This window comes from Spermophilus citellus (genome assembly GCF_964194105.1).
Source record: "Spermophilus citellus genome assembly, chromosome: 12".
Classification (NCBI taxonomy): domain Eukaryota; kingdom Metazoa; phylum Chordata; class Mammalia; order Rodentia; family Sciuridae; genus Spermophilus; species Spermophilus citellus.
In genome coordinates, this window is record NC_138198.1 from 97461820 (window position 1) to 97484661 (window position 22842).

Here is a 22842-nt window from a genome sequence, read left to right on the forward strand (position 1 = left end):
ATTGCCAGTATATTATAATTGTAATACTCTGTCCAAATAATACTTGTTCCCCTTCAAAAGACAAAAAGTCTGAAGCTGGTCAGACAGGAGGAAAAATTCATCAGTGGACCTTTTAACTGGATGGAGATTGGACCAGGATGTTGAGAAGATTTACTTTACTTCTCTATCAAACAAAATAATAGGTTCTCTGTTCTTTCCTTTTGCATTCAAGCTTGAAGATGATTTGTGACAGGCAGAGATCTGAATCTCATACTTTAATGTTGTTTTAACAAAGTTTCCATTTTATCCTGTAGATAATCCTAACATAATAGACTGTGAATCAATATTTATAAATGAATTTTAATCTTTTATAGCAGATTCATTAACAAACCCCAAATTTATTGAGCCATAAAATGTAGGCCAACGCTATGTCATATAGTATAGTCTTATAGTTCCCAATTGAATCACTAGGCGCTGTAGATATGTGGCTTCCCACTGCACAAGTGCCCTCAAAAAAAAAAAAAAGTCGATTTGTCACCTCTTTTACTTTTCTTTGGGATAAACATGAAAACAGTAAAAAGGGGCTAAGAAGCCACAGGGGATGCAAAGCAGACAGGCTGCACAGCCTACAAGGGAGGCTGTTACCAAGTTACAGTAGCTGCCACAGAGCAACCAGCTGTGTATCTGGAATGAGCTGGTATAAATGGGACACTTTTAAGAGGACCAACATTGTTCCTTGCATGTTACTTCATTTGCCTTTGGGTTTTATTAGGAGATTTGCAAAGTGTATCCTCCCACAACCAGATGTGCAAACAATGAATAAAAGAATGGTTTTGCCCTCTTGGCATTTTGAATTAAATGAAGGTAAGTAAAATGAAAGAGGACCAGCTTTTCTGGGTTCCTAATCCAACCTCAGAAGGTGATGAATCTCTGTGTGGACCTCTCTCTGAATCCTTGATGCTGTGCTGCATTGTGATATTTTTGGACAGTTTCCTTGTGATGATTGCTTAGCTCACCCATGCATGAGGCATAGACACACTGGACATATGTGCAGGCACAGAGATTCAAACAATAGCAAGAAGATGAACTTGGCACATTGTTAGCTCTCCTATGGACCTAGAAGTTAATATGGAGAAAATGCTAACATTTTAAGTCTAGCACTTGAAGTGGCTGTAGTCTTTTGTAAAACTGATGAACTACTGGACCACAGAATAAATTTGCAGGCCTTGAAGAAATGCTATCACTTTCAAGTCTCCTTAAAATTTATTTTCAAGGTTGTGAGTTAGTGAGGATTGCCCTGAGTCTACCTGTATTTTTATAGACTGATAGAAACATTGCATTGTGAAAACCAGAAGAATTGACAAAATAATATAGTAGTTATCCTGGCTTTCCTGGAGATCTGAGTTGGATATCGGTTTCCAAACATCATATTGCCTATATGAGTCATATCCTGAATCAACACTTACAACTTTGTAGGCAGATATATTATATTTCATGATTTAATTAATTGGCATTTCTTCTCCCATTTTCTCCAAAGTCCTGCATACTCTTTAGTTCAAAACTAGAGAGCAACTTTGCAAAGTAGTATCTAGATACACCATTCCAGCCTGGATGTCCTTGATGTTTCCCAGCTTGGAAAACCACGTTCATAAGCTGAGCAGCTCCCCTCAAACCAGGCAATTCTTCTACCACTCTTAGATCTCATTGCTGAGTTCAGCCTCCCAAAGGACATTAGTCACACTGTTTGTTCTATATTTTCCAAAATATGCATATGCCTGTAGTCTGGCTGATTCTAATGCTTTTGCAAAAAGAATTGAACTGCCTCATCTGATGTGATGCTCCTTCTCTAAATGATATTTTAAAATATTCTGGCTGTATTTTTATGTGAGTAAGAAGTCAACAATTTTTTTTAATGTCTAATTGGCAGAGACTAGTACCTTGCTATGGAAATGAAATCTGGTTGTCAAACAAACAAACAAGGGCTGGGGATGTGGCTCAAGTGGTAGCGCGCTCGCCTGGCATGCGTGCGGCCCGGGTTCGATCCTCAGCACCACATACAAACAAAGATGTTGTGTCTGCCAATAACTAAAAAATAAATATTAAAAAAATTCTCTCTCTCTCTCTCTCCTCTCTCACTCTATCTTTAAAAAAAAACAAAAAAACAAAAAAAACAAACAAACAAAAAAGTGAATATGAGTCTGAGAACTAGAATTAAGAGGAAATTCAAAAAATATGGAAAAATGAACAAGAGATAGGAAGATAGGAAGAGTGTGGGAGCAAGAGACTTTGAGACCTGGTTTAAGTTATTCTCTTGAGCTGCTGCCAAATGCTTTCAATCCTTTATGAACGCTGAGAGTCTATTTCTCCACTGTTATCCTAAAATCTGCTTTCCTCTGTATAGACACAGTTCTAAGAGTGAGCTAACCCATGTATACTGAAGGCCAACTCTCTAGGGTTCAGGAATTCCATATGTTCCTACCTAGATCAAAGCTGACTTGATTGAATATCTCAGCATTTCAACAATCAAATCTCTAATTAAGAGTTGATGGAAAGTTGCACTGAAGAGACGCCTGTGCTGCTCCAAGTGCTAGTTCAGCCCACAGACCTTTTCTAAAATATTCAGTTATGGTTTGCATATGAAATGTCTCCCAGAAGCTCTTGCATTGAAGGGTTTTCCTCTGTGCAATAGTGTTCAGAGTTGAGGCCTTGGAACATGATTGGACCAAGAAATCTCTGATCTCATCAATGGATAAATACTTTGATGATTTCATTGAAGAATGGGCTATTGGAGACGGTGAAACATTAGGAATGGAGGTTTTGTGGGACATAGTGAGTCACTGAAGGCCAGGCTTGAAGGATTCATTTATGTCACTGGTACCTTCCTCTAGCTCTGTTCCTTTCTGCTTCATGACTCTCATGAAGTGATTAGCTTTACTCTACCATAAGCTTTCCATCATGATGCTCTGCCACATCACAGGCCCGGAAACAAAGAAGCCAAGTGACAATGGACTGAAATCTCCAAAACTGTGAACCAGAATAAACATTTCCACATTTAAGTTGCATATTTTGTCACAATGATGAAAATCTGACCAACATAGTTTCCTTACAGTTGGAGAAAACTGTGACCTGTGTGACCCTGCCACTTTAGACACAGTTCTTGGTCATGGAGGTGAAGATTGAAGAGTCAACATAGGAGAATAGTATGAAGTCAGGGAAATGCAGAAATAAAAAGGAGTAAGCAGCACCATTACATGAAAAGAGGAGAGAAGTGAATGTGGTGTTATTAACCAGAGACTTGGTCCTAGGAGAAGAGAAAATCCCAAATGGGCATAATGGAGAATACTGTTACAAGATATTTGGCAATTTTTACTGATAAGATATGCCATGACTTGCAATTGACTCCCATGAGATTCTACCTACCTTCTAGAGCTTAAAAAAGGGAGAAATACTGATAGTTTCTTTCATATAAAAAAGTGATAAGTATGGTTTCTGGTGCCACATAGCCAAGCAGGCTATCTACTGGAATACTTGACCTTTCCTTCTTTTTTCCTCAAGTTTCCCTGTAGCAAATACTAATTTTCTGAGGAAAATTTACACACTAGTGAGGGTCAATGCCTTGTGTCCTACACTTGCCATAGACATTGTTTAAAAAGTTCTGCATCCAATAATCTATACATTTGTCCTAGTACCAAGCCTAGTTTAACCACATTATTTATTTATTAGAAATATTATAGAAAGTCATATATGAAATGTAGGATAATCATATGGTGGTGGGAGAAAAAAAATGGTCTAGAGAGATATTAAGGCTGAAATTAGTCAAGGATAGTAGCATATGTTTAAAATTGTATTTAATGAATACTAATATGTGCTTGCAATTTACTAATAACCAGTCTATGCACAAATTCACTGCATCAAAAATAATAACTCTATGAATTTTATCTCACCTAATCCTTATTACAACCTCATGAGATAGGCACTATTATCCTTATTTATAGTGGTTTGGATATGAAATGTCCCTGGAAAGCTTGTGAGTGGGACAATGAAAGAATGTTCAGAGGTAAAATGATTTCATTATGAGAGCTGTGACCTTATAAGTAGATTAATCCATTTGCTGAAATAATAACTTATAAAGACTACTGTACTGCGTGGTAACTATAGGCAACTAAGGTATGGCTGCTCAGGTAGGTCACTGGGGCATGCTTTTAAAATTATATTTTGTCCCTGGTGAGTGTAGCACCACCCCCACCCCCACTCTCCTTACTAGCTATCATGAACTGAGCAGCTTTCTTCCACCATGCCCTTCCACCATGGTGTTCTGCCTCACCTTATGCCCAAAGCAATGGAGTCAGCCCAGTATGGACTGAACATCTGAAATCATGAGCCAAAATAAACTTTCCTCATCTAAAGTGTTCTTGCCACAACAATAGAAAGCCAACTAACACACGATTAATATAGATATAGAGGTAACACAATAATGTCTAGATAAAAAAAGTTGAGGCACAGAGAGTTGAAGAAATTTGTCAAAACTTCCCAGTGTGTGATGAGAAAAGCAAGAATACGAATCCAGGAAATTGTTCTAGAGAAAAGCCTCTTGTCTGTTACATTATGCTACCTTTCAAATTCAATTTTGAAGATTTAAAGTAATTTCTAAATATTTGTTAAACACTTTTGCTATGAAATGTGAAACATGAATGTGTGTATACACATTCACACACAAAAATATGTAAATATGCAAATGTGTACAAATGTATACATGCACATGCACAAATATATACATTTATGTATGTACTGATTGATATGTATATATATATATATATATATATATATATATATATATACATATATATGTACTGTACTAATACATATATATGTTATATTTTCTAAATCTAATAACTTTGTAATTTTCCATGTGGTAAAAATATGAAGATAGTAGGTAAAAGTAAGTATCACTGTTGTTCTACTTTTCTCTGTGTGTAGTACTAAGTAAGTGCCACTATTGTTCTACTTTTCTGTGTGTGTAGTGGTTCAAAGCTATTTATTTACTCCTAACTAGTCTAACCCAATTCTTAGTCCTTCAAATAAATTATCTCTATCAATACCAGTACTACTTCAAGGCCTTAAATTTTATTGTCCAAGCAACTAAGCTTAGGGAGACTAGAGACCTGCAATCCATAGTCACTCAGATAATGAGAGAAAAGCCCAGGATTCAAAAATAAATCCTGTTATTCAGATAAATGAAAGATCATTACAGTCTGCTCCATGAAAACATAGCTTCCAGGAGCAAATCAGATTTGACCTTTATGTGTGTATTTATTTATTTATTTTGCTTTTTAATTTACACATTGAGTTACAGGTAACATTCCAAAATTCTGAGAGGTGGTTCCGTGTCGGGACTATACTTCCTACAAACAAACTGGGAAGACTGTCATGACCACATGCTGGTTTGGTGGGGAAGGAGCATGACATAAATTTGGATAAATCAGATGAAACCCTATTAAAGAAGTCTTGAAAAACAGCAGAGGAGTTTGGACTTAATGTGATAAGAAATAAGGCTGTGAAGGTTGTCGAGAGGCAGAGGATATGATAAAAGCAGTGCTTGGGGAAGATTAATCTGTCAACAGTTTGCAGGATGGATGCTATTTTAAAGATTGTATATTGTTATGGTACTTTATGTTTCCTTGGGGGTGTTTTGTGTATATTTTTCTCTCTTCTGTTAGATTATAAACTCCTGTAAGGCAGACCCCATGCTTTCAGTTTGCTCCTGCAGTTTCCCACAGCGTTTAGCCCAGTGCTTGTCTGTTACTCTTGATGGTTGGGAGTTTAGAAAGGCTATCTAATGATGGAGTGTATTCAAATATTTCAGGCTGTTCAGTACAAAACAACATCTCCCCTTGGTTAAATTTAAAGGATGCTTTCTTTTTCTGATTCAAAGATTTTGGAATCATGTGTTCAGTGACATGAAAAGTTGTTTAAAAGGAAGAGAAGTGTACAAAGAGGGAAAGGGAAAAGACTAGAAGGGACCTCGCCCACATGGGACAGGCTTTGGGGGAGGGGCAGAAATACTTCAATCAAATTGGGAGATGCCCTCTAATTCCATGTGGGTAATAGACTGAATCAATGTTGCTAACCACAAAGTCTGGGCACTTAAAAGTCCACATCCCAGATGATACAGTCTTATATCTACGTTATAACCAAAAAAATTATCTCATTATCCCATTTTTTTTCTCATTTGGCAGGCAGCAGCTCCATGAAGCAGTATGTAGAGGACTGTTATGCCACTTTGGGGCAAAAGTTTTTAAAATAAGTTAAATAACAATGTCTTCCTTGGTGTAGGATATGGTAATGATAGCACGTAAACCTGCCTTTGTCAACCCTTAGTTTGAAATCTTCCTACAGCAGAGGAAAAAATTAGGTCTAAATAATAATATGGCTAGTCCCAAATAGCTAAAGAGGCTAAGAATCGACCCATGTTAAGTCTAGTCCTTGGTCTCCATCCTGATATTCCATACTCTCTTTTATTTAGATATTGGGGTTTGTTATTTCTCTAAATTCCTCAAAACACAAAACCAAATGACAACCTTCAACCCGAATATTTACAGTACCTGAGTTTTTCTGGGCATATTTACAGATAGAGGTATAAACTCCTTTTGCTTCCAGAGTTTGGTTTCAGTTCTTTGTGATGCTAGATTTGCCAAAGGGGAAATGAATGAACACCCTCTGGGGCACACCAGCATCTGTAGAAAACTGCTGCATTCCACTCCTGTTTAGTGCCTGCAGTGCGGAAGTAATTTATCCTTCTAATTTTACAATGCAATCTTTCACACCTACCTTTCAGACTTGATGCCTTATGTGTACACACTTCCACTGGGTATAGATAGCGTCTTTGTTTCCGTGGTTTCTTTATGATCATGGCTAGCTCCTACTCAGATAATCTCCTCCACCTCCACAGTGGTACTCTTGGTAATGGGAAGTTCAGCTAGCGGTATAGTTTACATCACTATATACCGTTGGTTAATGGCCGCTTTATTAGGTATCTCCAGTGAGATGATGGGCCATCGGAGAGTATTAACACCTGGATTTACAGTCATCATGATGGAACACATCGAGGATCTTTACTAAGCTGAATTACTCAATAACATCTAAGAAACATAAATAATCAAGAAGCCTCATTTTCAAGCCTAAAAGCCAGGAGTCTGTCTTGCTAATTGACCATGATGGAGTTATAATAGTGAAATACAACACAGAAAAATTCTCTGGAAGGCTGCCTTGGGCATATAACATCAATAAAGCAATGGTGATCCCATTTCCAGCCCTGGAGTCCTTATGAAGGGCTCCTTCAAAGCGGGCCTATGTTTTGAGATGCAGATCTATGGGGAAGTGCTTTAAATGTCTAGTTATTTCACAGAATAGTTGAGAAGAACTATCTCCATGTAATTAATGTGAGCTGCAAGGTGTTTCCAAAATGCTCTAGACTTTTCAGAATTAATTTATAGGCTTCAGGCACCCAATGAGATTACCTAATTCATCAAGGATGTACCATAAGTAAAATAGAGTGTAATGAAGTAACACAAAGAATAGAGTAGAATGGAATAGAATAGAATTAGGATGGATCCAAACAATTGATTCCTAAAACTAAACAATGTGTACCTGTACTTTCCAAGTAAAGAACAAAAAAGAAGGAGACATAAATCCGGGACTAATCTGTAAGTAGACTGTGCCTAGGTTGATCAATGCCAACGATAAAAATGATTATGCCTTTCTCCAATGTTAAAATTTTATGGTCATGAAAGAATGTTGATTCTTAAAATGTAGATAAGGCAGATACTACTTAAATTTTACAGATTATAAAATAGAAGCTTAGAGGCAGCTAGTTAAATTGGAAATAGAATACACAGACCTACTGACTTTAGCTGATTCAATGTTGGTACGTTTTTGTCCATTCAAGTAACAGGTAGCAAGGGGCTATGAGACTTTTTCATAGTTCTAAAGCCAATAAAGTAAGGGTGTTTCATTCCCCATGTTAATCTGAATAGATTGCCCTCTGAACACATAGTTCACATTCTGATCAACCAGTAAGCAGTATTACTTATAACTCAACCTGTACTAATAGAAAATAAGATGGAAATCAAGTTTTCAGAACTGTGGTCTCCCAAACATTTCAAACACCAAAAACTGTGACATATTTCCACCACATAGACAATTGACAAAGAAAGCAGATTTACTTCTAAGTTTTCCAAAATCCTTAATATACAATCAGGGTAAAGATCCTGTATAGTTCATTAGGTTGCCTACACATTTCTGAGTTGAGTCATATATCATTTATCTCGTGTGGCATGCAAAGGAACTGAGTAACAACAAGAAGCAGATCATCTATTTGATTCTGTGTTACTAGACCTGAGCCCTATCTCATTGTCTATGTAGTAATGTCCATTATCACTATGCACAAAAAAACATGTAGTCTGCTGTGATCACTGCAAAAGGTTTCTATGGCTGTTTTCTGCTAAATAGGAGCAAAATAGGAGACTTTGTTCACCAGGAAGATGTCTTTTTTCTTACTTGTTTTTCTTGATCCTTATGCTACTCTTCTCCCTTATCACCTTAGCCTCCCCTTATTCATTAATACTGGAAGATAGCAGTGCCATATTATCCTGAGTCAGAATTCAGGACAGAGACATTCATGTCCCCAGATTGTTAAAGACCTGGAGAGACAGTAGCCCATCACAATGTCCTGCAGGCTTCATGGGTTGCTGAAATAGAAAAGAATCCTTGCAAGTTGGGAACCCCCATTTTGCTCTATTTTGTTGGGAATCTCTTCTATGAGTGTGGCCACTGTTTTAAGATGAAGGTAGAACAGGAGCAAAAGCAACTAAAATAAGTTATCACCAAGTAAAGGAAATGAAGGGACACAATTTTAAAAAGCAATAAGAGACAGGCACCAGAGGAATTTTTGTTAGAGTCTTAGCAGAGAGAGTAATTAATACATTGCATATGGAATCAACCCATCGAGGGATGCGATGGAAGTAATTAGTATGAAGTTTTAATAAAAGAGTTAGACATGTATTTAGAGGAAAGAGAATGCTATGATGTACAATTAATAACTCTGAGGCTGGGACAAAGCATACAGGACATGGGCTTTCTGGCTGCTTTTCCCTATTCACCCATCAGCCAGTCAGCTAAGAATGTGCCTCAGCGAACATTTTCTACAGTTGGCTCCCAGGAGTGACTTGTCTGTGGAAATCAGGGAAATCTAAAAACAGCTCTGTTCTGTTTCAGAAAGGTAAATGAACCTTCTATGGAAAGCAGAGGTGTGAAAGGCTTTAGACAAACTCATTACAAGCTCCAGCACACACTTAGTGAATGGAATTGTGACTTAGAACCTCATACTGCCCAGTGTCCCTGGGGGCCAGGAATAACAGATAAAGTACAAAGACAGTAAATGAATGGCAGCTTGGCTTATCCTGCTGTGTCATTCTTATTCTATCCCTACTCAAAGGAATACTATAGGAAACTAAGAGCATACACTGGGGCTATCACCTATATGTAGTTTTCTGTATCTGGGCAAAAGAGCTCACCATCCCAGGAAGAATTTCCAATTTAATGAATGTAGCAAGCAGAAATCTGTGATACGCAGTCAATTTTGGTGTACCCATGTGGTTAAATATGTGACTTTTTAAGTAAGAGTTTAGCCAACTCTATTAACTACATTTATCTATGAATGACCCACTGGGTAAAACAAATGGCTCTGGGTTTAATTGCTTGCATGAAGTTAGGTTGAAATCAAGTATATAGAATTAAGAAATAGTTAAGGTCTTGAAAGAGCCAGAGAAGAAACAAACCACCTAAATAATCATGCCAAAATCCACCTCAGAAATATTCCACGGTGGTATCTGATATTCAGGATTTGTCATCAGTTATTTTGGGAAAGTATTTTCTGAGAGTTGGGTCCCACAGTGATATATGTCTATCAACAAAAGAAAGTAAGTATTTATGGAGGTTGATGACATTTATTGCTCACTTAACATTCTGATTTAATTGCCACTAAAGTGCAAGAATGCAGGTATTCATAGCAGAATTTTATAGATGACAAACCTTTCTGAAGCTGGTGAGTGGCAAAGCTGATGTTCCAAACCAGCTCTTCCTTATGCAAAAGTCTTGATAATTTATCCCAGTGTTTTTTGTTTCTATACCAGTGTTTATTGTACATAAAATTAAATTTTGAATTGAGAGCTTAGGGAAAGCAATCTTCTTCTCTTCCTCTTCCTCATGCTGGGATAAGTAGCCCTCGGTATATCTGCTATGTGAATGACAATGAAAGGCAATACAAATTCTGACTTAGCCAAATGCACAGTACTTCTTTTCCTTTGTGGTTAAGATTTATAATATGGGTTGCAATTTCTATCAACAAAACAAGACAGACCAGTGTTCTTCTTTGGCACACACAAAGAGAAAACATTAGAAAGAAATTGAAAGAATACAGGAAAACAATAGATAAAGGAATGTGGAATAGTGTTCCATTTATAGATGGATGTATGTAAAGCCCTGATATGGGGAAATAGCTTCTTTTGTTCTAAGAAGTGTTGGAAACCAGGGTAACTGGGGTGTGGTGAAGGGCATGGGAAATAGTAGGATAGGAGCATGGAGAGATAGACTGAACCAGCATCACTCTTCAGGGAAGGAGTGACATGATAAGATGGTTTAGATCTCTTGGTTGGAAGCTAAAAATGAACTGAGAGGGGGAAAGCAATTAAAATCTCGCTAAAGTATTCATCCAAGAAATATTGGCAGGTTAGTTTATAGGGATGAGAGGAGAAGAGAGAAATGCAAAGATCATACATAGATTTTGATCTTGGAATGAATAGTTTACTCAGATTAACTGGATGGGTAGATCTCCAAGTTTAGAATTGATTTTGTTTGTTGGTCAATTTTAGTCAGTAACATTATTCCTTTATCTATTGTTTCCTAGTACCTGGCTCTGGAAGCCTTCCCTCTCCTGACTTTATTTCCATGTGCACATCAACAGATTGAACTGAGTAGCGAGTTAGAATCACTGCTTCACACAGAGTAGTATTTGCTTATTTTTAATTAATTCTTATGCATCAAAGACTGTGTCCCAGATGTGTCCCTTACTGATTTTCCACTCAGGCGGTCCTTACTTGGTCTTTGGGGATTATGATCAGACTGAGAAAAGCTGAGTTAATTTACTTTTTATACAAACATACCTTGTTTGGGATTGGAACAAGATTTCTTGAGAAATAAACCAACAGGACAGGTTAAAGGATTTAATCATTGACAATTGTCTGTAAGTTTGTCCCAAACCAGCATTCTGATTTTCTTGCCTCAAGTTGGTACAGTATAATGGATGCTTTTGAAACCTCTTCTCAAAGGAACTTTAAATTTTGCACAGATTTCTGTAATACGCACATAACTAGAAGAATTAAACACAGTTCTTCATTCTTCAGTGTTGATCAGAAACACATGCACCCCACTTGCATCCCATCTTGAAAGTGTAAGACTTTGTTGCTTTTTTCTTCTCCTTGCATCTAGATTGGAAGCAAACTCCTTCCTTCTAACACCATTATTATCCAGATGTCTCTTCTACATCCCATTTCCTCTGGGATTTATGTGTTAGTTGTCATAATTGAAAACATCTGCAAATTTACTTTATATTAAAATTTTAAAGAATAGGAATGCAAAGTGTTCATTTGTAAGTAGTCATATGAGTTTTTAACAATTTGAAAGCCAAAGGTAGGACTCCTGGTAAGATTCAAAAAAAAAAAAAAAAAGGAAAGTTAAGTTGGAAATCAGAAGATAGTTCCAGTTCCTAGTCTCTCTCTAGCCAGATCCAGGAATTCCAGCAGCTCACTTAATTTCTTTCCTTGGAGAAATAGGAAACAAAAGTAAGTACTCTCTCAATAATTTTCTAGAGATAGCACTCTATCACTGCATGTTTCTAAAGTCATAGACATTTCAGGCAACCTGACAGGATATTAGCAATGATAGTTTTTTTTGAACATCTCTCAAAAATAGCCATTCGTGGAAAATTTTAAGGCTTTTAGCATGTTTCTTTGCTCTGATATACGTTTTTTTTTTCTATAGATTTTAGGTAGATACACAGTTAGTTTAAAGGTTAACTTTCTCCTGATATTCTCAAGAAATAAATAACATGGCTTTCCATATTCTAATCACAGGCACTTACTGGCTAAATAAAGGCAGGTGTCCAGTCAATGCAGATCAATCTGTGGGCTACGTGGAGAGGTGTGAGCATCCTTCCCTGCACGAGCTCACTATAAGAAATTCATTTAACCTTTAGCTTCCAGTTTGATGAACCTGTGGTGACACTATGCTGTTCCTTTCCACAGAATGGTTCATAATAACAATAAAATAAGGGAAACATTGGAATGACAAAGATTAATTTCTTTTTACTCTCCCTTGTGAGAATCTAAACTGACAGTTGTCACTTTATAAAGCTGCAACTTCACTACAATACAGAGATGTCCCAGGTCATCAGTTGTGCCTTTTCTGGTGAGTGCCTGAGCTGCCATACAAGTTGAACATACACTGAAGAGTGTAAACTGAGAGTAGCTATTGTTTTTCCACCTGACAGAATTCAAACTGGAAAATTTGAAACCAGAGCCAGATTCCTACTTTATACTCAAAACACTCCACAACTTATCTCTTCACTGATATGCACAGTAGTTTCTCTGATTTGCCTCAAATCATCTCATCTTTTCTGATGAGGTTAAGAAAAGATACATTCATTTAGTTCCCAAGATCAATGCTATTTCTTAGTGTTACAGATAGAGAAAAACTGCATAATTATTTTGGAATATCCTGAATCTATTTAAGATGCTTTAATAGTAAACATATGCAGATGTTTTTACCATAGTATTAGTTAGCCATGCAGGAAATGAAAAAAAAAATTCAATTCTCGTATCAATTTCATACATATGTTGGCATATGCAATTCACAGTAATGGGTTTTTACCCTCTCAAAACTACTTTTTTTTTTAATGTTGTATACATATCTCCAAAATGGTCTCCAGGTAGAGAGACATTTTATACATAATAGCCTGGAACTTGTTTTTCAAGGCTATCCCAGATAGGAACTTCAGTATATTCATGTTCAAACATCATGTGTTACTAAAATCATGATTTCAATTCAGTAAAATAATATGAGAAGTTGCATTTGCTGACTTGATATCAAATCATCATTCACAGGCCTTCTTACTTCAAATGGATTGTTTTGACTTCATAAATACACAGAAATATGCTTAGAATACTGGATGATTCAAAATTTTTGTGATAGTTCAGAAAAGAAACAGACATTACTTGGAAAAAGAAAAAAATGCTAAGCAATTATTCTATACAAGAATATTCTTACACAGAGAGATATAAGAAAATTACCTTCCTTGGCATAAGTTGCAACATCCATCTAATTCATATGAACAGACCATTTTGAGGTGCTATGTGGGATTCAAAATATTTAAAATTTTCTCCAAATTTAAGAAACTTCTCTATTATTCATGTTAATGTACATGCAAAGTTATAAGACACAGAAAATGATGAATTTGAGCATTTAATTTGCAGAATAGAAAGACTCCCTTCAAAGTAGAGAAGATGGACTGAGATTGTAGCTTAGTGGTAGTGTACTTTCCCAGCATGCATGAGGCCCTGGGTTTAATCTCAACACCACGCAAAAAAAAAAAAAAAAACAAAAAACAAAAAACAAAAAACAAAAAAAAACTCACCAGATCCCTAAAGTAAGGAGTAAGCAGTCAGTAAACCATCATGATAATATATTCAATATAGGGTAAATAGATAGGAGAGAAAATTCTATCTTGGGTTTTTGAGCCCCCTGTCTCAAAAGTGAAATATGCCAACCATCTTTAGTTTATTATGATGATTATTATTATTACAAATGCAAAGGTATTTAAATATGAAGATGCAAACTGAATTGGATGTCCAAAATGTTATAAATGAGCATGAGATCTGCCATCCCGGAAGACAGGAATGATCTATATTGTTATTATCCTGAAGAAGAAGGCGATTTATACAACAGTGACAGTGCACTTAGCTCTGTACGGTGGGTGGGCGATGCCTGTCTCGGTTCAGCGGGCTTCCTGTCTAAATAAGACTGAATGCAAAAGAGGGTAAAGACAAAGACTAAATTCATCACCACAGATACAAAATTGAACTCATCCATTTCACTGATGCAGTTTGTATGTGATTTTTTTTTTCCTTTCTGTCCAGAGGGGTTATAGAAAGAAGGAATATCTTCTAAATCTTCCTTATCACCATCCAAGATGTTCCCAGATTTCACACTCTCTTTCTGTGTTCCCCAGGATCTCAAGGGGATTCTGGTTCTTCTATTCCCTCCTCTTTTCAACCTCATGTGTCACATAGTTCTGAAGATTATTCCCAAATGCCCATTACCTGTGTGCATGTTGGATTCTTTTCTAATTGGCAGATGTTCCTTCTGGACTCCCAGTGATTGGGGAATAGAATGAGCATCCATCCTTAATGGGGGAAGGAAGGCACAGCCAGGTGAAATCACTTGCGTGATTAATGAGTGACAGATGTTCCAGTGCCATCAGTATTGCATTCAGGAACCATTCTTCTTTACTCCCCTCCATGAAACCTCTCTGTAGATTGTGAAATCTTTAAACATGGAGGGAAGGGAAATAAGAGTTCATCTCAGAGGAGAGCATTGTTATTCATTCAACAAATCCTTTCAATAAATATTTACTGATCTCTGAGCTGGGCCTCTGAGGATGGCTAGGCATTTTACCAATGGAGTTAAGTACGTAGGAGGGCAGTGTAGAATGAAGGATCAGGCAATAAGACAAGGAGGTACGATTTGAAAGAAAACCGGTAAACTAATTTAGTAGAGGAGAGAATGACTATCTGGCCTCTGTCTAAATGCTGTGCTTCACATAATACTTTAAATGTTATATACTTGTGCACCCATGGGCACGCTATGTCAGTACACATGTCTGATTAGGGAAAATCCATTGTTTTGGTAAATAATTTTTAAAGTTTGCTCTCATTTTCCTGATGGGAAATTCAGTCTGTAAAGGGCAGTAAATTAATAACAGGTAGTTACTGTAAGGGGAGCAAGAGAAGCAAAATGATTGACATGAAGAGGGAAATATATCTGGGAAAGCCCAGAAAGAGGAGAATAAGGAATATAGGGATGTCAAGAAAATATAATTCTCCAAACAGCATACTGGCAGAGTCTCTGTTGTAACTGACCGTGCCTGGCATGCTCTTTACTCAGTCACTCAAGCATGAGTTCAAAGTTGATTCCTTCAAGGCCAAAGGCCTTCTCTTTCCTTCCTCATGTAAATCAGTTAAAATTTCAGTAGCTCAAGTCCATACACATGAAGAAATACCACCACAAGGTGAAAACCAAGAGCACCATGAATGTGGTTTTATTTGAAAATCTTCTTCCTATCATTTCATCCAGAGTTGACATTGCAGTGACACGGCGCCCAAAGAAGGCTGTGAAGCTGGGTCTTCAGTGTTTCCATCTTTATTCCTTTTTCTCTAGGCACTCCTACATGACTTCTGGGCCTGCAAACTGAAGGCTTACTCCGATGCTAGAGTTGCCTGAAACATTCTTTTAATGAAGGAATAAAGATGTATCCCTTTTGATACATATTAAACATTCAATATGTCTGATGAGTTCATGAGTTGGCTGGAGAAGGGAGTACTCACCATCTACAGTTCCAGGGAGATCTACAGGCACAGAGAAATTGCAAGGAGAAGAGGGCATCTCAGAGTTAATTTGGGTCCAAAACGGAGGGGTAACAGAATGTATCTCTCACTCTTATTTTCCTATTGATCTTCATCCTCTTCTACAACAATCCGCAGATGTCAACTGCCCTCAGGTTACCTTCAATAGTGAGTAGCAACAACAACTTAAAAAGAATAAATCTCAGTTGCAAGAAAATGTAATTTTTGTTTATTGCCTAGGTTTGACATTGGTAAGAGAAAGGGGACATTTCTGACCAAACAGTAGCTCAAAGAGTTAAATTCCTGATTCTGCCATATTATAATTAAGAAACTTCTAAGGCATCCCATTCCTTATGACTATAATAGAAATATGATGGAGTTATTTTTATTAAATATTCTAGCAGCTTCAAAACACAAAGAATCGTGTCAGGCACAAAGTAGTTGATTTAAAATAGCAACAAAATCAACAAAGACCCAGCAACCAATGTTTTTTCCCATCCCAACATTTTTCTTTTTCTCCTATTTTCCTTTTCTTGTTTTCTTTCTTCTTCCTTGAATATTTGTTTTCTAACTTAAGTACTCATAAAAAAGTTTACACTAAATTGAATGAGCCAGGGAGTGTATGAATGAGAAAGTGATTTTGTGATTGATGGTGATATCCTATGTTCTCTTCCCATCCACTTGGAGATTATAATCTTTTTTTTAAATATCACCAGTCTGATTCATCCATCTAGGACCAATTTTTTTCTTTACTTTTTAAAAATTATTCTGTTTTGGGAGTAAGGTATTACTTTTATTTCTGTGTTTACATTGTACATAACACATGATACATTTCTCAATCCTCCAGAACCTTTAAAAAACAAACAAGTGATTCTGGTCTGCTTTTCCAAGAAATATGAAATTTCAACACTGAAGATAGTTAGTTTGGAATCAGATTATTTCATCGCACAGCTAATAAGTCACTAAGAACCAGAAGACAATGTGGGCAGTAAGTATTTAAATAAAACTAACAAAAATGATTACTGTCAATGAAATTCAGCAAGGTTTGATAGCTAATATTAATTCAAATAGTATAGCCTCATACACAGGTAACAGGCTCAAAGACTTTTAATGTTGAAAAGAACCACAGATATTCAAAGTCAAACACAAAAAAACAAACAAATAAATGTTATTGTTAATATATTTTTGTGTGATAAAATAATGCTGTTGCAGGGCTGGGTTTGTCACTCAGTGGTGGAGCGCTTGCCTCGTGAGTGAAGCACTGGGTTTGATCCTCAGCACCACATAAAAATAAATAAATAAAAATAAAGATATTGTGTCTATCTACAGCTAAAAAAAATAAAAAAATAAAAAATAATGCTGTGCAGAATGGAGACCCGAAAAATACAAAATTCTTGTTTTGGGGAAGGGGAAGTTGATTGAGGACTTTTTATCATTCTATTTGTAGAACACCCATGGAGAGTATATTTTAGAATTACCTATTGAGCCAGGTGCAGTCTCAAATACAAAAACAGAGAAGGATTGTGGAGGGTTAAGATCAGGTGACAAAACTCAATCCTGTGGAAGTTTATTAGCAGAGGATTTCTGGAGAATGCAACAGTTTGGTACAAAGTGAAACATTAAAACTCAGGAAGAATAATCATATGGATGTTTTATCTCAAAGGGAAAGGTCAGTCATGCACAGAAGAGCACAGTCACCAGCAGAATTCCAGGCTTTCACTTCATGCTTCTGTTGTTGGTCTCTTAAAAGAGGTGAGGTAATGGCAACTTTGGAAAAAAATCAAGACAATAATTACAAACCAATGATGATCCTTCTTGCACTTCTCACAAATATCCAAGCAGAGTAAAGGATCTGTAGAGTAAGTAGGGAATGAAATAAAATTCATAAATATTTTTAATAAATTTTATTTTTAATAAGGTGTTTATTTTTAAGAACATGTCTTTTTTTAAATATTTATTTTTTTAGTTGTAGTTGGACACAATAGCTTTTTATTTATTTATTTATTTTCATGTGGTTCTGAGGATTGAACCCAGGGCCTTGCAAGTGCTAGGTGAGCGCTCTATGGGTAAGCCAAACCCCAGCCCAAGAAGAACATGTCATTTTTTTCCCCCTTGGAAATCCAACTGGATTGGATTAAGGTGAACACTAGGCATGTTTAACCCAGAAAGAACAGAAAAACACACACTTAAGTACACATATTCACATCTATTTGTGTGCCTATCTCAAATGTATCTACCTTCACATGCCTAGGAACAATGCCTGTTTTGATAAAGTACCCCTGGGACAATACTTTTAGGTATAGAGACCCTTTCAGGAAAATAGCATTTTGTGATGTGACATTATTTATCTACTTATTTACATATTTTGGTCATCCTACTCTCTTTTTTAGTTATAGTTTATAACACTTGAATATAAAGCTGGCTGAACAACTCTTTTTAGATGTGAAATTTGAGATTGGATACCTGTGCTACATGTGAGAAATGAGTGCCACAGGCTTTTATAGTTGATGGTTGGTGAGGTTTCTTTGTGTGTGTGTGTGTGTGTGTGTGTGTGTGTGTGTGTGTAATTGTTAGTGTTGTTGCTGTTGCTGTTGTTTTAATCCAGGAAGCACTGACTCTTTCCTTTAGGCAGCTCAATACTTCATACCTAACTCACTCATAATGAAATACGGCAGCAGGACCCACTTTTGTGGAAGCTCCCAGGTAAATCAGATTCTGTCTACCTGGCTTCGTATGAAGGGGAGATCCTCATGACCTGACTCAAAAGCATCCTGAGGTAATATGCATTTGTCCAGGGCTCTCACTTCAGTACCAAGAGCCCAGCTAGAACATGATCATGGCAGTGGTCCTTCCTTAGACCTGAGGGAGGAGTACAGCCCTCCAGGACCTGTGGCTCTCAGATTACCACCCTCACCCCACTCTGCCCAGCAGCTCACTTCTGTTCTAGCCTGGACATTTTTCGATCCTAACTAACTCTTTGAGACAGGCCTCTCATAAAAAGGAGATGAGAACCTGATCAATGTTTACTACAGAAACTGGAAAAGATTCATTTCTAATTGCCTATTTTTTTCACTTCATTATCTCAAATCACATACCTTGACAGTTGCACCTGAGCACTCACCCACCCTCCCCTTCTCTCTATTACCTTCTAAGTGTTCTGTTGGCTCCAATGATACAATTACAATTGAAGAAAAACAGGAAAAAACATGCCTTTGTCTATGGGTTGCCAAGGGCATGGGGAATCCAAATTAGTACAGTAACCACTTCAGAACCTCTGAGGATTCACAAGGAGCAATCAGGAATGCTTGAATAACCTCAGGACATAAAATCAGGACTCTAGACACTGGGAGGAAGACCCACGGGAATACGAGAGCTATTAATAGCTAGGATATTAAAGAGAGAGAGTTGTTAGTATTTCTCATTTGCAAAAGTGAAACTAGAAAATTTAAAGAAACTTCCCAAAAATTCCATATTTGCTTATTCATCCATATATTAATATAAATAGATGACATATGACACCAATGTGTACCAGTTACTATAGAAAGTTCTTCAAAGTTAAATGGTATGCAATTCGTGTCTTTTTTTTTAACAATATCTTTATTTTATTTGCTTTTATGTGGTGCTGATCGAACCCAACGCCTCATACGTGTGAAGCAAATGCTCTACCACTGAGCCACAACCCCAGCCCCAATTCTTGTCTTTGAGAAGCAAGTATAAGACACAGCTCACAAGACAACAGAATTGTGGCAGAAGACGATCCTCCATGATGCAAAACGAAGGTAGATGCTATAGGTAAAGTAGAGGACTTCAGAGAGGAAGTACACAGGGGCTGGCATTTCTAAAGAGAAGAGGAAGAAGAACAGGGAGAAGAGGAGGGGGTGGAGGAATAGGAGGAGACTAAGCAGAAGAAGAGAGAAAGCAAAACAGCATTATAGTGTTTCTCTCTTTGGACATATAATCTCTGAATATACACACTGGATTCATCATGAAAATACCTTCCCATCATGTGACTTAACTGGATGCCTGAGTAAGCTGTCTGACTGCCCCTGTCTTCATGCCTTCTGGTTTCTGATCAAATCAGGGAGCTCTGGTCCAGGCTGAGTTTGGGGAGGGCCTGTGCACCAGTTAACAGAACAGAATGTTTTTCTAGAATGCCTGCCCCACCTCTCTGTGACATTCAGGCTACCTTGAACCTTCTTGAGTCTTTCATGTTGCTCCCTACCTGGCTCCTCACCCCTTTCCCAAGAGGAGCACAACTATCACCAAAGAAGATTCTAGTCTCTGCCTATGAGCTGGAGAGCTTTCTCTTATTTGTCCACAAGAGGTAATGCTCCTTTTTCTGTAACTCCTGGGAGAGTGGCTTTTCTGTCCCTCACCCACAGGCCTAAACCTTTAGCTTCATAGGAAGAAAGGGTGGGGAAGGCCACAGGAATTTCATGCCTGTTCCACCAGTGGACCTTCCAACAGCTGTGGACCTTCCAACAGTTCCTGTACCATCACATCACTGGGCTGGCTCTATCACAGGATCAGCCTCAAGCTTGCTCTTGAGCACCTGATAGAGGCCCCTGGGAAAGATCTTCCATCAAGTGTGGATTTCCACAGCAACTAGACACTAACTTGCTAAGCCACACTTGTCTGGGGAAGATCTTTTAAATATTTAGGTGATTCTTACCTAGTTTTTGGCAGCCTGAGAGAGACACCTCCTCTATAGTCTACCAACATGAGGCAGATCTCATGTTCCAACTCTCCTTGAAGAGGCTGTGCTTAGCATCATCTTCTGCCAACCTTAGGCAAACTTAGCACCTCAATACTCTGATAGGCTAAAGAAAATTTATAATTTTATAGTATAGTTGATTATTACTCATTATTAGGATGGGAATGATTTTCATTGAAGGTTTCTACATTCTAAGTAGAAACACAACTCTACTCAAAATATTGAAAGCAGAAAATTTCCAGAACTAAAAGGAGATATTGACAAATGCTCTCCCACCATGTGGCTTTCATTAGAAGCCAATGCTCTCACCATGATCTTGAACCGCCAGAACCATGAGCTAAATCAATTTCTTATCTGTATAAAGTACTCAGCAATTAAAATTTACTAAAAATTGATACATACAACTACAAAGTTGAATCTCCCAGATAATGCCAATAAAAATAAACTGAACATGAACAAATGCATACATGAAATATCACTTACATAAAAATCAGAAACAAGGACAACAATCTAATACAATGGAGATGAGGAATGAAATAGCTTTCAAGAAGTTTTGAAGCAGATTTCTAGTGTACTAGAAATCTTCAATATTTTGATATCAGTCCTAGTTACACAGTTACACAGGTGAATAGATTCTCAGAAATCCATTGAGCTGCATACTTAAAAAGGAAATTGAAACAGCATTATAGTGAGCTATAATAATTAGTTATTTTTAGGCATACCATTGTTCAATTTATGTGGGTAATACTCCAATATACATTAAGGAAAAATAGCACAATCATAACATTTTTTACAGGGATGGTGGCTCCAAGAATCTGATGACAACTGAAGAGTTGGCAGGTGAGCAGAAGCTCCATTTTTTAGTGGGCCTGTGGCAGCAAGGGTGGCATGGCAGGTCGCACAGCACTGGGACCAAGACCATTCCTGAGCCATCATGTGCCTGAGTGACACTTAAGCATGGAAAACATCAGATAAAACTATTTAAAGATTAGTTTGTGAAGGTAAAAACAAACACCTGTAGATAAAAGTAAAGATGTAGACTAAGGGTATTTATAAGGGAATTCAGAGTGCCTCCGCCTAACGGTTTCTCCATTAATCTGGGCCAATGTTTCTCTTTCTAAAATTTGCTTTAAAAATTAAGAGAAGGATCCAGATTCAGGAGAGATACAAAGGAAGAAAAAGTTATTAGAACCAATTAGGTTCTTCAAAATTGTGAAATATCCAGGCTTAATGTCCCTTCCTCATTTTGTCTTTCCCTGTGCTTTTTTCCCCTCGATTTCCTGCACAGTGTTGTTTTTAGGTCTGTAGCATTCTCTCATCACTCAGGGAAACATTCTCTCCTACCACCATGTGCCCCATTCTCTTCTAATGGTGAGCATACCCAAAGGGAGAATGAATGAACTTGAACACACCCAAAGCATAAGGATTGTCAGTTACATATTGACATAAGCTCAAGAGAACACAGGGATGCTTAAAGGAAGGCAACTGGACTCTGTATACAGGATAGAAGGACCTATAGATGGAGTAACAAGAGTGGCCTGCAAGAATTAGAGTGAGTTCAGTCCATTATTATCATAGCTTACCATGCTCTAGAATATAACTTTCAACTCTTTGCACAACATATATAATCCATATAGATAAATGATTCCTGACTAGCCCATCCTGGGAAAGATGAAATATGTGCACTTCCTATTATACATTTCTCCTTATTGTCCTAAGTTCCCACCTTCATTTTATCACCAATTCACAAGGTAGCGTCTTTAGCAAAACTTGCTCTGGCATATTCAGACTGTCCAGAACATCCCAGATGTCACAGTGCTACTATGTTATATTTGTATTATAGCACAATATTTTTTAATTTCAACTGTTTGCTTATCTCTCTAGTGTTTGGGCAGGGAGCTTGTCTTATTAGAGCTGTTCCCTTGGTATCTGCATGGCACTTTGCACATACTGGACCCAAAAGAAACATCTGTTGCTTGAATAAATGAAAAGAGGGATGGATGGGGGATGGATAGATGGATGGATGATGGATTAATGGAAGGATGAGTGAATGGATGGATGGACGAGTGAATGAATGATGCAAAGAAGGCCAGCCTTACAAATTAGTGGTAAAAAGGATTAGTTATTTTTAGGTGTACCATAAAACACTTCTGAAACATAAATAGTGCTCCTATTTGGATGCAAACGTTTAAATATCTGAAAAATTTCCTTCATTTAATTTACTACTTTGACTTGTATTAAATATTAATGTTCTTGGAAAAGGTAACCTTTTTTATCAGAACCCCAACTAGTGTAGATTCATCCTGATAACAAAGTTATTTCTCTGTTTTTATCTGTCTTCCCTCATTTTTCTGTTCCAAATATGCTCTCTGGAGACATTGATTGATAAAAACCAAGTGCTCAAGGTTAATATTT